The sequence below is a fragment of the Netta rufina genome, assembly GCF_964035555.1.
Source record: "Netta rufina genome assembly, chromosome: 18".
Classification (NCBI taxonomy): Eukaryota; Metazoa; Chordata; class Aves; order Anseriformes; family Anatidae; genus Netta; species Netta rufina.
Genome location: NC_140142.1, coordinates 1234023 through 1248639, shown reverse-complemented (window position 1 = coordinate 1248639; position 14617 = coordinate 1234023). Strand labels below are relative to the sequence as shown.

At 46.8% G+C, this 14617-nt stretch overlaps 1 pseudogene across 1 annotated transcript; it reads right to left on the bottom strand.

The window, feature by feature from the left end:
* Positions 1-4678: 4678 nt before the first annotated feature.
* Positions 4679-13964, bottom strand: LOC311216094 (ubiquitin carboxyl-terminal hydrolase 42-like; annotated as a pseudogene). Its single transcript has 14 exons — positions 13736-13964; positions 12787-12987; positions 12084-12194; positions 11822-11924; positions 11550-11617; positions 11323-11393; positions 10718-10800; positions 9710-9821; positions 9179-9319; positions 8884-8984; positions 8372-8513; positions 6984-7691; positions 6516-6604; positions 4679-5518 (listed from the first exon to the last, which is right to left on the bottom strand). The product of its transcript is annotated as a ubiquitin carboxyl-terminal hydrolase 42-like (transcript).
* Positions 13965-14617: the final 653 nt, after the last annotated feature.

The following is a 14617-nucleotide window of genomic DNA, read 5'->3' as shown; positions in this document are numbered from 1 at the left end:
AAAATTAAAAAATTTAAATTTAATACAAATAAAACCCATTTTTCCCATTCCAGTGAATTGCTATCCCCATCATCACTTCCCATCCCACTGATCATTTGCTATCCCAAAGACCTCCCAGTTCTTATCCCCTTGGCATGCCAGTGCAAGAAGAGCTGCAGGCAGAGGCCTTGCTGAGTGACCACCTAAGGAGAGGAATTGAATCCAGAAGGCAGGAAAGAAGAGCAATGCCCCGAAAGAAGAACCAAGTCTTGTCTCTCAGCCCTTTGGTGTCCCAAGCAGCAGTTGCCATGGCCAAGCTTTCCCAGCCCAGCTGCTGCCAGCATCTCCCCAGCTTGCCATTGCCACCTTCCTGGGTGAGGCGCGCGCGCATTTGCCATTGGCGCTGTTGCCATCCCTGTGAGTGGCAAGCCCATCCCCTAGCTCCAGCACGAGAGAGGGGAGAGGGCAAGCGAGAGGGGCAAGGGCTGAGGAGCGTGGCTGAAGCTGGAGCAGGTGCCTGCAGAGGTCTCTGTGCCTGCCTGGGTGCTGCAGGGGCCGTCGAGGAGAAGCCCGAGGTCGGTCACGGGTAGCCGTAATAGTAGGCTATGGCGTGGTCCTTCTGCCGCTGCACGAAGAATTGCACGGGGCCGATCTTGGTCTGGTGGGCCGCCCGCTGCCGCTCCTCCTGGGCCAGCTTCTTCAGGCGCTCCCGCTCGGGACGCTGCTGCGGCGTGATGGGCACCGACTCCTCCTGCTCCTCCAGCGGCGTGGGCGCTGCGTCGCGGCCCGCCCAAGGCCCCACGCAGGGCACGTAGTCCACGCGGGGCTGCGCCGGACGCTGCAGCGTGCGCGGCTGCATGGGCAGAGCTGGACGCTGCGCTTGGCCCCCCGTGGCTGGCAGGCCCAGCTCTCTGGGCGCCAGCTCTATGGCAGCATCCCCTGTTCATGCTGTGCTGCCTGGTGGTGCTGGCACCTCCTTTTCCTTGCCGCCAGCTGGGGGCTGGGGGGCAGCGGGCACAGCGCTGGAGCCTGGCACTGTCGGCGGGGCGCTGGGCATGCTGCTGGGGCTGCTGGAGGTGGGCTGCGGCTGCACACAGGGCGGCTGGCGCATTGACCCCAGCGCCTTGGCCCTGGCCCCCAGCGGCTGCAAAGTCTCGCTGGGGGTCTTTGTCCCCGGCTGCTGGCGCTGCAGCGTCTTGGCCCCGCTGGCCTGGGGACAGAGCCTGTCCTGGGGCCGCACGGCACGGGGCTCCCCACTCGGAGTCTCCGGCAGCAGCCGCGCTCTGCGGGGAGGTGGTGCCGCTGCTCCTTGCCCCCCTGCAGCCCCCGGGCTTCGCGCTCTCTTGCTGGGTGCCGTGGTGCTGTTGATCGCCAGCTGCTGCCCGCTGCTGCCTGCTTCCCTGCTGCTGCCAGCCACCGTGCTGCTGCCACCCGTCTTCCCCTGGCACGGTCTCTTGCGGCCTTGGCCAGCCTGGCCCAGCAGCGTCTTCCTCTCCTTGCCGGGGGGGTTCTCTGTCGTCGGCCTCCTGTGCTGGCAGCTCTGCGCTGTCCCGGGGGTGCTGCTGGGCGCAGGGCGCTTGGCCCCCCGCTTGGTGCCGGTGGACGCAGGGGCAGGCGGGGGGCTCTTGAGGGGACCCAGGGGGCGTTTGGGCAGGGGTCTCCTATGGTCACTGCGGCCCTTGGGGTTGGGGCGTTTCTTGGGGGAACTCGGGGGGGATTTGGGCTGGGGTCTACTAAAGGCACTGCGGCCCTTGGGGTTGGGGCGTTTCTTGGGAGAACTCGGGGGGGATTTGGGCTGGGGTCTACTAAGGGCACTGGGGACCTTGGGGTTGGGGCGGGTCTTGAGGGAACGCTGGGGGGGTTGGGGCTGGGGTCTACTAAGGGCACTGAGGAGCTGGGTGTCAGGGAGGCTCCTGGGGGGACTCAGGGGTGGACTGGGTAGGGGGCTCCTAAGCGCACTGGGCAGGGGACTGGCTGCAGGGCTGAGCGGGGGGCTCACTGCTGGCATGACGGGGGACTGCAGCGACAGCCCACCCTCAAGCTTCTCGGGGCGCAGCCCAGGGGTTGAGGGGACCTCACCGAGGGCTCCTGTGGCTTCCAGTCCCTGCGTGCTCGGCTCCTCGATGTCCTCGCAGAGGTCGGGCAGCTGCGAGAGGAAGCGGCTGAGGGCAGGACTGCTGGGCAAATCGGGGAAGGCGTCCTGGGGCTCCACGGCATCGAGCCAGCTGAGCAGCTCCTCCATGCCGGGGATGGGGATGTCCAGGTCAGCCAGGAGCTCGTCCTGCATGTGCTGCAGCTGCTGGCTGTCCCCTGCCAGCTCTGGAAAGGCCTCGGCAAAGGCATCAGGGCCCAGCTCGGGCAGCTGCGGGGGCTCCTCAGGCACCTGCGGGGCTGTCGCCGCTGAGGACGAAGCAAGAAAATCCCCCAAGACGGGCGATGTCAGCTTTCCCATGGCCCCTGGGTGTGGGGCGCCCAGTGGCCGGCTGTGCCAGCCCCAAACTCACCGTCAGGCGTCGCCGTCTGGGTGCTGGCGGTCCTTGGAGCCTGGGCAGGCTCGGGGGCAGTGGGGCCGGGCAGCGGGGTCCCCTGGTCCTTGCTGAGCCCCACGGCGTGCAAGCAGGGCTCCGGCAGCTGCCCCCGGCTGCTGCTCAGGGTGTGGGGCGTGGGGAGCGCCTGTCCCCACAGCGGAGGCCCCGGGACGAGGGGTGGCGGGGGGTTGCGCTGGGCGGGGGCCTGCAACAGGCAGGTGCCTGCGGGGTGCAGGAGCTCCCCATGGAGCATGGCCCTGGGCCCCAGCCCCAGCACATGGTGGGGGTACCAGTGTCCCCGTCACCATGGGCTGTCCCCACTGATGGACGGGGGCACAGGGAGGAGCGGTGTGGGGGAGCTGCCCCCCGGCGGGGAGCTGCACCAGCTGCAGCTGGTGCCCCATGGTTGGGAGCTGCACCAGCTGCAGGTTTTGCTCCACAGCGGGGAGCTGCACCAGCTGCAGGTTTTGCCCCACAGCGGGGAGCTGCACCAGCTGCAGGTTTTGCTCCACAGCGGGGAGCTGCACCAGCTGCAGGTTTTGCCCCACAGCGGGGAGCTGCACCAGCTGCAGCTGGTGCCCCACGGCGGGGAGCTGCCCCACAGCAGGGAGCTGCCCCCCGGCGGGGAGCTGCCCAAGCTGCAGGTGGTGCCCCTGGGCTGGGAGGTGCCCCCCAGGTGGCAGCTGCACCCCGGCGGGGAGCTGCAGCACCTGCCCCTGGACCCCTGGCACCACGTGCCAGACGGTGGCCTGGGGCAGCGCGGAGGGGAGGGTGGGTACCTGCGGGGGCTGCAAGGGCAGCGCCGTCGCTCCGGGGAGGGAGGGCAGCAGCCAGGCAGCCACCGTTGGCGGCACGGCTGGGACGACGAAGGGGGAGTTTTGCGTCTGCGCAAGCCGCGGAAGCCGTCTGGGGAAACCCTCTGTGGGAAAAAGGCCGCTGGGCTGAGCTCTGGGGCGCTGGGCTCGCCAGCAGGGCCGCAGCCCCGGGAGGAGCGGGAGCCGGCTGCTGGACCTGCCATGGTGGCTGGAGAGTGGGGCGGTTGCTTGGGGAACCCGGGCAACGGGGGTTCCGTCCCAACGGCTCACCAGCCCCTCGCCGACATCTTGGGGAGGACTGCAGGCTTTGGACCCAAGCAGGCTGCCCAGCGCAAGACTTGGCCATGTTCATTAGAACATTACTAGCCTCTAAGCCTCATGGCATCACCTTCCATCTTGACTGCTAAACCTCCTTGCTCCCTACTGTCTTCTTTGCCAAGATACAGCTGTCCACATTTACTTTTCCTACTTGGCTGGACTGAATTTAAGAAGGGAGCTTGCAACTCTTCATCTTGTTTGCCACTTCATCATCAAACCAAATGAAAACCATTTGCCTTTAACCTCTTTATTTCAGGCCTTCTTTCCTAGTGGTCATTCAAAACTGGGAAAAAAATAGTCTACCAAGTGGGGTTTTTTTTTGATTTCATAATAAATCTGCAGACTGTTAAGTCATCAAGCACTTCAAGACTGTTTGAAATAATCTCGAGATTAATATAAAAGGAATTCCTCACACACGCTGCGGCCGCTTACCTTTAGTATAGTCGTTGGATGCGATGGAGCAGTATTTCTTGCTTTCGCCTGCACTGGAAGTCTTCCCTTCCTTGTAAGGTTGTTTACTGCTCTCACTTCTGCATTACTGACATGAAGAGCCATCTGGAGGATGGGATTCTTCCTTCTTCTCCCGCGTTATCTTCTGGAAACGAGGATCTAACTGTTCCAAGGAGCCTTTCGTTTTCCTGGTGTTTCTCCTTTTTCTTCTTTTTCTTCTCCTTTTTCTTCTTTTTCTTACGCTTGCGATTGGCATTGTCAAAGTGGAGCGCACAGAAACACAAATCATGAAGTCTGAAAGAAACATGCAAGTTAAAAAGGGAAAAAAAGATGTGGCACTTGTTGCCTATATGAAACTTGATTTATTTTACCACAGGTGATGATTTGCAGCATGTCAGCTATTTTGTGGTGCTTTGTGCACACACAACTTACTTTAGATGCAGCAAACTTAAGCCGTCAGATTGAAGGACCATAGGTCCTGGTTTGTACACAGATCATTAACAACGGCTAGCTCTGGAATATGTGCAAGCAGAAAAAATCTTTTAACCTAATCTGGAATGGTGTACGGATGTGATTCAAACTATGTGGTCCAAAGCTAGTGCTCTGACACAATTCAGCAAGAGCTTTCCTGTCTTCACTGATCAACCTAACAACATGATCCCCAGCCAGCTGATGCTATCTAAATAACTTAGAAACTACCAGAAAAAAAAAAAAAAAAAAAAAAAAAGGAAGACATGAGAAGCACCCAGAAAAGACTTAGGATAAAAAATGCGGAGTATGCTGGAATCCTTGCTTACTTGGAATCCTTCTCTCCATGTTTATCCTTAGACTTCTTTTTCTTCCAGAACTTGTGATATTTTTGCATTTTTTTCACCACCTACAAGCTCCTTTTCTATCTTTCTGTCTTTCCTTTCTATTTCACTTTCACTACCTTCTGCACGGGTATATTTTCTTTTTCTGTTTCCTTCTGTTTCATTTTTCTGGCGACAGTTCTCCAAATGAGCTGACACAGGTGGAAGCGCATGTCTTTCACGAGAATGTCTTCCGGAATGTTGCTGAGGTACCGAGCAACGATGCAAGTCTGCTCGGGGTGTGCTAAAGCGACGTACATCTTCCTCTCTCAAGAGGGAACCGTGAGGCCATCCGCTTTTGTAATGATAATGCTTATGTGACCTGCTGTAGTAAGTTGCAGTCAATCTGTCAAAGGCTGCATCGCCGTGAGAGAACTTTCTCTCTCTACTGTCTCCTGTCGCATGAGGTGAATAGTAATCCTTGTAATAGCTACATCTTTCCCATCTCCGTGCTTCGTCTCGATAGTATCTTTCTCTGCTCCAACTTCTTTCCCCTTTGGATCGGTAGTACCTATTGCTACCTTGTTCTGATCTTCCTCCGCTGCCAGATCTGTACTTTGAATATTTGACTGCTCTTCTGCCATTCTCAGGGCTGTTTCTTTCACGAGGGAAAGATCTGTACCTGCTTCCCTCCCAGTACTCCTGCTTGTGACTCTTTTGCTCAACAAATTCCACGCTCTGAGAACACCTCCTCTTGCTGGAAGGACCTGCTTTTTGACTCTCCTTCTCTTCACTAGGAGCATGTTCCCTCTTTCTTCGGTAATGCTCTTTGTCAGTGGTTTTAGTCTTGTCCTTTGTATCTTGGCGTCTATCTGCAATAGCTAAGGAAGAAAGATTGTTAGAGCTACATTCAGTGTCAGACTTGAGAGAGGAAGTTTGCCGCAATTTCTCACCAGGCTCAGAAGAGTCTTTGCCGTACAAAACATTTTCTTTTGAAATGAGGTCACATTCTTTTGATCTTCTTGGTTTCTCCTTGTCTCCACGGTCATCACATTGGTACTGGGCGAGGTATTCATCATTCCCAGGAGATTTCGGAGGTTCCGCAACACTGCATAAAATAAAAACCCATTTCTCACTTCTGCTGAAGGACGTGAATATTAAGAGTAAAACCTTCCAAAGGCAAACAAACAAACAAAAACCTCCGGACTACAGGAACGCTCGCAAAGATATGCCATTTAGAAACCTCTCCTGTGATTAGGACACCTTCTTCAGCTCCCAGAGAAAGTGCTTTTTCCCCTCTTGCTTCTGAAGCCATTGCACTAAAAAAGCAAACGCATCTGTCTCCTTCCACCTGCTGCTCTGAGAAAAAAGGCATAGGGGCGAGCGGGGAACAGCCAGTGTTTCTCCAGACAGTGGAGAAAAACATTCTATAAAGGAACACAAGTTCTCCTTGAGGCACCAACCTGCATCAGAGTGATATGCTCAGTGCTGATCATTAGTTCTGTTCGTGACACTGGACACACAGTATGGAATTGTACTAATTTAAATCCTTCCATTAAATACTATTAGTAGACAGATAAAACTGTAACGAACTTCCATAAAGTCTTGTCTTAATCAGACTGTGCTCATTTTACCTCATTTCCTCTGACAAGCTGTTCAGCTGGCTGGCTGTGAAGGACTCCGTGATGACTTCTCGATTGACTGAAGGCATAGCTCCAGGCATCTGCAATTAAAACGCACAAGTCAGCAGACAAAAAAATACTATTTGTAGTAGTACTGAGGACTAGTCTTGTCAGAATTTCTCCATTAAATGGTAAGCAAGACCGCTGTGAGTTGTATGCATTATCTACACTTCAAAGATAACCCCGACTCACCCCCCAAAATCTACTTTATGAAACTTAGGAATTTTTATCTCAGCTGAGCTTAAGTTGACAAGTTCTAATATAAGCTCAGGTCTGCAAATTCTAAGGGGATAATACCACAAAGTCTTACGATCACATGTGTGCTGTGTTTTCTCAGTATTTCACCTGAATTAGGAACACAATAAACACTCCCGAATACATCGTAGGTGAGAAATTCTCGATGGAGCAAATCTATGTTTCAAGCAATCCATTTGTTTTAGAAAAGAACATCTCAGAAGGTTTAACAGGTTCAACTCGGCAAGTGGAATCATCAAGTTTCAGTCCGTTTTCTTTAGATTCATTAACTAGCCTAATAGCACCATTTAGTGAATCTCTTTTTGGCAGCTCATGCTGGGATCTTCCTTTGTCAGCATTCTGACAGGAAGAATTGGAATGCTGCAATGTACGGACTACCTTTCCAACCAAAATTCCATTAGAGGACATTGCATTGCATTTCAAATTCCTTTGAAATAAGCCCTTTGACTCCTCCTCAGATTTTCCTGAAGATTCTGCACCATAAGGGACTGTGTTATCAGAGCTGAGTTTAGGATTTTCATTCACTGTTGGCTCCACAAAAATTTCATCAGAAACTTTTTTGTTTGTTTGCATTTGCTTCATTTGCATTACCAAATTTGTAATTGTGGATGAAGGAACAGCCTGGTAGAGATCTTCATCCTCCACAGCACTGCTAAGAAAGTTAGGCTGTGACACAGTCTGACGAGCAGGCAATTTATTGTGAATACTGATGGTGATCTTCTGTTTTCTTGACGTATCAGTCATTGAAGGCCTGGTAATTGCCTGGTTTTGAACACAGGCCATTGGTGGTGCTGAAGATGGCCTTTTTAGGGTGATACCAGTGGTCTTTGCGTCCTCTTTTATGGATCCATTTCCATTTAAACGGCTTGAATTCTGTATTTAAAAAGAAGAAATTGCAAGATGGATTAACGCAAACACTGCATGTAACATTTTGAAACACAAAACTCTCCTACTGAGTGTTTCTACAAATGGTCTTAACACCTAAAAAGAAAAACACACTGCCCTTTAAGGATAAATGCAAGTCCAATAAGCGTATTCAATTCCTGCTTTTGGTTTACTGCAGATTGGTATCAAATTAACATCATCTTTGAAAACCAGCCAAGCAACTTAACATTACCTGCTGCTATTCCCAAATATATTTATTTTCCCCTTTGAACATACCCTGAAAAGCCTGAAGTAATCGTTCTGGTGCTCAGGAATAAGACAATGAGTTTTCCCTGTCTTAGCTAAAGTGACGAGGATAGGAAAAACAAGTCCTCTTTTAAATGATTTGAGGATTAGTACACTCTGCTTAAATAGTCAAAGAGCGTAGCTCTCTGTGCTTTAGAAAGCTATCTTGGAGCTATAAAGTAATGGAGTCGCATGGCTGCACAATTTAGCAGTAACCACTGTTTGAATGACTCTGGCTGTAGCATGAGGGCTGTGAAGAAAGCTGCGGCGTGGGAAGGAAAACAAAACTAAGATGCCGAAAACCAAACAAAAAACCCCACACCAAACCCCAAACCCACTAGCAGTTTGGTGCCGTTATCTGCCCTCCCGCTTCCCTGAATTACCTTAATCATATGAGGAAGAAGTCGTGGTCCCATAAATCCAGCCTGCTTACTATTAGCCCCCTGCTGACCCGGAGGGAATGAACAGGGATAAGATGGTGCTGGCAAGTAAAACGCACATTCTCCAAGTGTCAAATCATAGCGCCTTCAGAAAAGAGCAGTGATCGTAGTTTAGTTTTTCTTTCAGCCTACTCTTGGATTAAATCCCATCCTATCATTTTAGAGGAACAGCTCATACGATATGGAAGCCTTCTCTACAGATGACCTTCATTTCTCTCCTTCTCTAAATTAGCCAGCTACAGATAACACATAGATAGCAATTTACACAAGTGCTGCAGTTTAAGGCCAAGCAACAAAAGATAATAAACGACACAGAGAATTTCAGGTTAGACAGAACTGAATTAGACAAATAATAATCTTCTCCTGGGATAGCAAGAAAAACACTTGCAAAACAGAAAAATATCAATAACAGGAAAGTAAATCTCTTCTGAACACATTTTAAGATTTGTTATTACCTGATATAAAAAAGTACGTAAGCTTGCTGACCAAGAACTCTTTTAATGTCAGTACGCACTACTTTAGCATCATTCATCTGATACCAAAGTCCATTACCAGCCTGCAAATAAAGACAACGATTTCTTTAGGTGAATTGCACGTTTTCCAATTGAAATCACGGATAGGAACAAAATACACACATGTCAAATAAAAATATAATGAAATCTTTTTCCCTAGAAACAGTAGCTGCTAGTCATGCTTTAATTGGTTTGCCAGCACAACCTTTACCCTGTTAGAAATGCTGTTGACTTCTACCTTTACATAGCATATATAGTGTCCTGAGTGACAGCTGACACCGTGATGTACCAGCACCGCGTATAAGGCATAGAGCAGTGGTTCTCCCATTGACTGCGACATGTAGGCTCTCAGGTCCAAATACTCCGGATATTTCACCTCCTAAAGAGACACCAAGAAGATAGAAAAATTATCCCAGAGTACTTCGTGGACTAGCCAGAGAAAAACACTTCCAAAAAACACAGACTAGAATTTATTTCTAGAATATATTTCTAGAATATATTTCTAGAATATATTTCTTGATTCACTACAAATAAGTCTTCCCATAAACAACGGTTAAGACTAGAAGTTGCAGAGAACTGTTTCCTGATGAATCAGCCTTCTCAGAGGAAAGCATATGCTTCTTGTCAAGCGGGAACTTTATTGATATTAAGAGAAAGAATAAGCCATAGTCGTTAGTCTACAATTATTGTCTGAAAATATTAACAACTTTCAGCTTTGGGGGATGTCCCATTACACAATGATATAGTTGCATTACAGTGGTAAATATACCTTGTTGATCTTTCCACCTGTGAAATCTGCAAATCTTTTCAGTGATATTGTGAGAACCTTGGAAGAACGGTGTATGGTAAATCTCTTGGACGCAGGAACCATCTTTTTACACCTTAAAAACAAGCAGAGATAAGTGTTTGAAGGCATCTTCTTTTTTCGCCCCCCAAACAAACTCGTTTTAATGTCTCACGCATGCCTATGCTATTTGAATGATATTTACTTGCATAATAGGTTGGTCTTTTTTCTTTTCATAAACCCACGCACTGCGTGTCAGGTTTGTTAATACACAGAAGAAGGTCAATTTTCCCAACAACTCAGAGCATAGGGGGAACAGGAATCTCTCACGAAAGGGTATTACCAGGTTGGATGGCAAGGTACCATTTCTTGGTCTACAAAAGTGGCTATTTGAACTCCAGTCCTGGATACATTCTTTCAGCTTTCAAGGGAAATACAAATACTGAAAGCGGAACGAGAGAGCCTTGGTCCCCAGGACTAGAAATTGCAAATAATCTCCAACATAGGTCGACTATCAACATCAAAAATACAACAGAAGCACATGGTCATTCTACAGGAGGGAGACATTTAACAGTAGGAAGTCTTCATGTACTGAGCTTGTCTGGAAAGACACTGAAACCATCTGCCATCCTTTGAAACAAAATAGTTCAGTTTGACACATTGCCCGCTCCAAGGTAGGACCTACGGTGTAAGCAGTGAAAATCAGCCACTAGCCCAGAGAACAACGGAAACTGGGCAGTTTACATCAAGAAAAGTACTGTCGAGAGCTAATAAATAGAAAGAACAAAAGTAGCTCTTTTTGAATTCTGATGGCAAAATACAAGCCAGAGAATTGCAAACCCATAGGGAATGCCTATGAACAAGACTTCCCCCCTCCAAAGAAACAAAAATCCAAGTCTTTTATAAACTTCCACAAAACTTGTAAGTAGATCCAAAGTTTAGAGGTAGTCCAACAGAGTCATGCAACATAGAAAACTGACGTCAAAATCTTACTCGCTACATTTATAGGAATTCTCTCCATCCAGCTCTTCAGGTTTCACAAAGAGTTCCAGAGCTCTGCTAACAGATGAAACCGCCTAGAGCAGTGAGAAAGAAGAGCGTAAAGTCACCGTAATTCAGAATTCCACAGACATACTAGTAGTTTATAAGAGAATCTTACTAACATACTCAAGCGATCTACTGTGACGAAGGAGGCAGAAAGAGCATGCTCAGCATTGACCTCACCTGGAAGGCATTTGACTTTGGAACAAATACTTTTCCAGTAGCCTAGACAGCATCTATAATGTGCTTTGTCATCAATACTGGGGACAAATTCATCAGTCTAACAATTAGATGTATATTGAGGTAGAACAACAAAGAAGTATGACAGCATTATAATTTTTGCAGAAAGAGAATTCTTTCCCCTTAAACCCAATGCAAATGTGGAGACTATTTACATGGGTTCCACGGAAGGACAAAGTCCAATCCACTTCCTTAGCACCACCAAGCTCTTACGTTTTAACATTATATGTGGTTTGTTTTTTTAAGTTAAACAAGTTTAATTTAGAAAGTCATGCATGTACTTAAACATCATGAATTATATTTACAAAACATCTTACCTTTATATCCAAAGTGATATCAAGAAATGCCTCATACGTATCCGAAACTGCTTTGCAATTCAAGCACTTCACTGGAAACAAAATATAAATGCTTAACATTATGTGAAGGAGACTAACTGTCCAAATTCAAGTTGTTGACAGATACTACTTTAGACAAACTACGGACTGCTTTACTACCGACAAAAGACACAGATCAGTTCTAAGGACAGGAATATTTTTTCAAGTACCTCTCGATCTTAGAAATCCTCCAAATATTTGATGAATGATGGTGGTAGCTTGAGAAGATCTGTCCAATCTGGAAATAAATTATAATCAGACCTCAGAAGATTTAAGGCACAGAGTTAACTCTTCAAAGAGTTTGATGAAAACCAAGGATGATGTAGACTTTCGTTGCTGATAGTAAATAAGGCGCTAAAAGGTGCTAGAGATCATTTCTGAGAGTAAATAAAGGACTAGAAGGTGCTAGAGAATGTATGAAAGTGAACTTGTTTATGCTTACTCGGTGCTTCCGTTCAAGCACGCTTCCTGCATAGCATCAACAGTATAGCGCAAGAACTCGTGTGCGTCTTCTTGACTGCCAAAACGGAAATGTTGTCCTATTCCTAAACAAGAAGATGATAGTATTGACCTCATTTAAAAATGAAATCATTCTTGTATTTCTAAAATCTCTCTTCATTTGAGTGTTAAAACCACTTAGACACATCAAATAATTATTTGAAGATTACAAGCTATCGAAAAGAAACACATCTGAAGCCACTTACGACTGAGATTACTGATAACATGCGTGGGCTCGATGGCATCAACAGTGCAACGCAGGGCCTGGTTAATGTGAGTCTCCATCGTGCACATCATGCAAAAATCTTGTTCACGACCTGAAGAGTGAAAGAACAAAGCATCCCAGTCCAGCGAAATATCCATAACTACAAACATCTAAGTACAATTTAAACTATAGATACAATATCCACTCTCCTTGCTACATTCTATTCTCCCAAGATGCCAATGTCCCAACAGTCTTGTAACATTTCATTTCACACAACTTTACAGAATAAAAATATCCACTAAGCCTGTATTCAAATGCATGTTGTGATGAGAAATCTAAAAGACTACTGCAAAGTCGCAGTTGTAAAGGCTGACAGGAATGTGAACTCCACAGCCTGCAAAATGTATTACTCTCTAAAATTACTACTAAATGCATTACTGTCCAATGCACTTCATTATTCCCATGAAGCAATAAATGATCCTTTAATAAACAAACAAACAAACAATCAAATAAATAACTAAATAAATAAACCATGGTGCATTAATTGCACTCCATATGCTATTCGGAGCCCACTGCTAATACAGTGCTCAAAGCCAGCTTCTACAGGTAAAATCAGGCAAATAAGCTTATCTCACAGAATCACTGCTGTTCTTTCACCTTCAGAGCTATCCAACAGATTCAAAATACTGTTAGAAAGTACTCACATGACTGGCTGTGCTCAAGAGAAAGCATGTAATTGGCAAGTGGGGGTGTGTAGGTCAAACACTGTAGAGTAGCATTAAGAAAACATGTGTTGCCAAGATTGTACAGGCCAACTCCAACACTTTGTGTTTCTCGCCAATCCATACAAATCTTCTCAGGTGGAAAAAGAATGCTCTGTGGCGGAGCAATTCCATCATTAACGACTGCAAGAAAGTTAAATTTAAAAAGAGATCTTGTTTGTTTGTTTCTAAGAAAGGTATTTAAAAAAATGCTATTCTGCAGGAGCACCTAGAGGGGCTAGCTACAATCCAAACCAGAAAAACTTATTGCAGACAGCTTTAATACCACCAAATTCAAATTGGCTGGTCAACACAATGTTTTGGGGAAAAAAAAAAAAAAAAAAACAAACAACTTTAGTCAACCATTTTAATTTTTCTAAGGCAAGGCTAACTGCCATTCTGTTTGTAGCACCTAATGCCAAGTTCCTCTCCATCTATAATCTTTAACCTGATTAACTCAACTACTGTTTTTTTCCTTATTATAACTTAAACCACAAACTTAGACTTGAAATTATATGGTAAAAACGTAAAAACTAGGAACTAGGAATGACAGTACCCCTACAGATACCAGATCTTTTCCTGAGCAATGTTATCATTCAAAAAACCTGTGAAAAATGGAAGCTGTGAATAGCAACAATCAAACACTTTTCTTTGCAAAACAGAAAAGACATGGAGGAATCTGTGCATTACAAAAAGCTCCCCATATTTCTCTGTTGACTGTAAATATATCAAAATTAATTTCTGTAACATCAGTCACTTCAGTTGCCTTAGGGGATTCGCTTTTGAAGTCTTTGTTCACAGTAGTCCCCTTCTCTATCAGTGCAACAAGTAAGAACTGCATTTTCTACTTTTGCTTTGAAGACAATGGAGGCAGGATAAAACGCACACTTACTTAGATCTCTTGGGGCAAAAGCCTTAGATTTTTCAGATGATCTACAGTAAATAGCACCTCCACGTCCTTGGGCCACAGAGACTTGGCTTGAATCTTCTGCAGGCACTATCCGGCCCCAGTTGGCGGTGCGTGACATCAGTATTTTAGTACTTGGTTTCTTGGATTTGCCAGACCGCCTTGAAGAGGGCTTTTTAGGCTTTGAAGATTTGGGCTTCTTAGCTACGGTCATTGTTCACATCTGCAACAGAGACAGAAGTTCTGGTTGACGTAAGACTATCAAGAAGAATTCCAAGAAGAAAAGAGTAACAGAAGTCCTGTCACTTAATCTCAAAGAAACAGCCTTAAGAACTAAATCGCTGGTATGAATGATTTAAAAAGAATCCCCAAACTAAACACACAAAGTGAAAATTTCCATCTAAACTCTATCAGTATTACTTTTCGCTTCTGCAGAACTAGTGGCTGATGCCATTTCTTTCCCTTCCGTAGGATTTTAATCCATTACAACTCTGGAGTCTTTTTAATATAAAAATGTAGAAGACATTCTCTGAGGGGAATCAGTTATTTATTGATTTCCGGAGTTGCACAATTTTCTGTTAATTAGTACCTATGATCTAATAGATAATTGTTGCAATTATCTATTGCTGGCATTAGTAACGGAACACTATTACTTCACTGCCTGCGTTTTTCTGTTTCGTCTACACAAAGGTACCCAGAACTCACTGCTACTTTTCTTCCGTCTTTCCAGGGCTCGCCCTCTACCTCACTGTCTACTGCACCAGTCATGAGGGGTTTGTTGTGATTCTATAATGAGCCTAGCTTTTAAATACACCTTTTCTGGGCGTCACTTGGTGATGGCAAGTTAATTTGTGAGGGCTCCTCAGT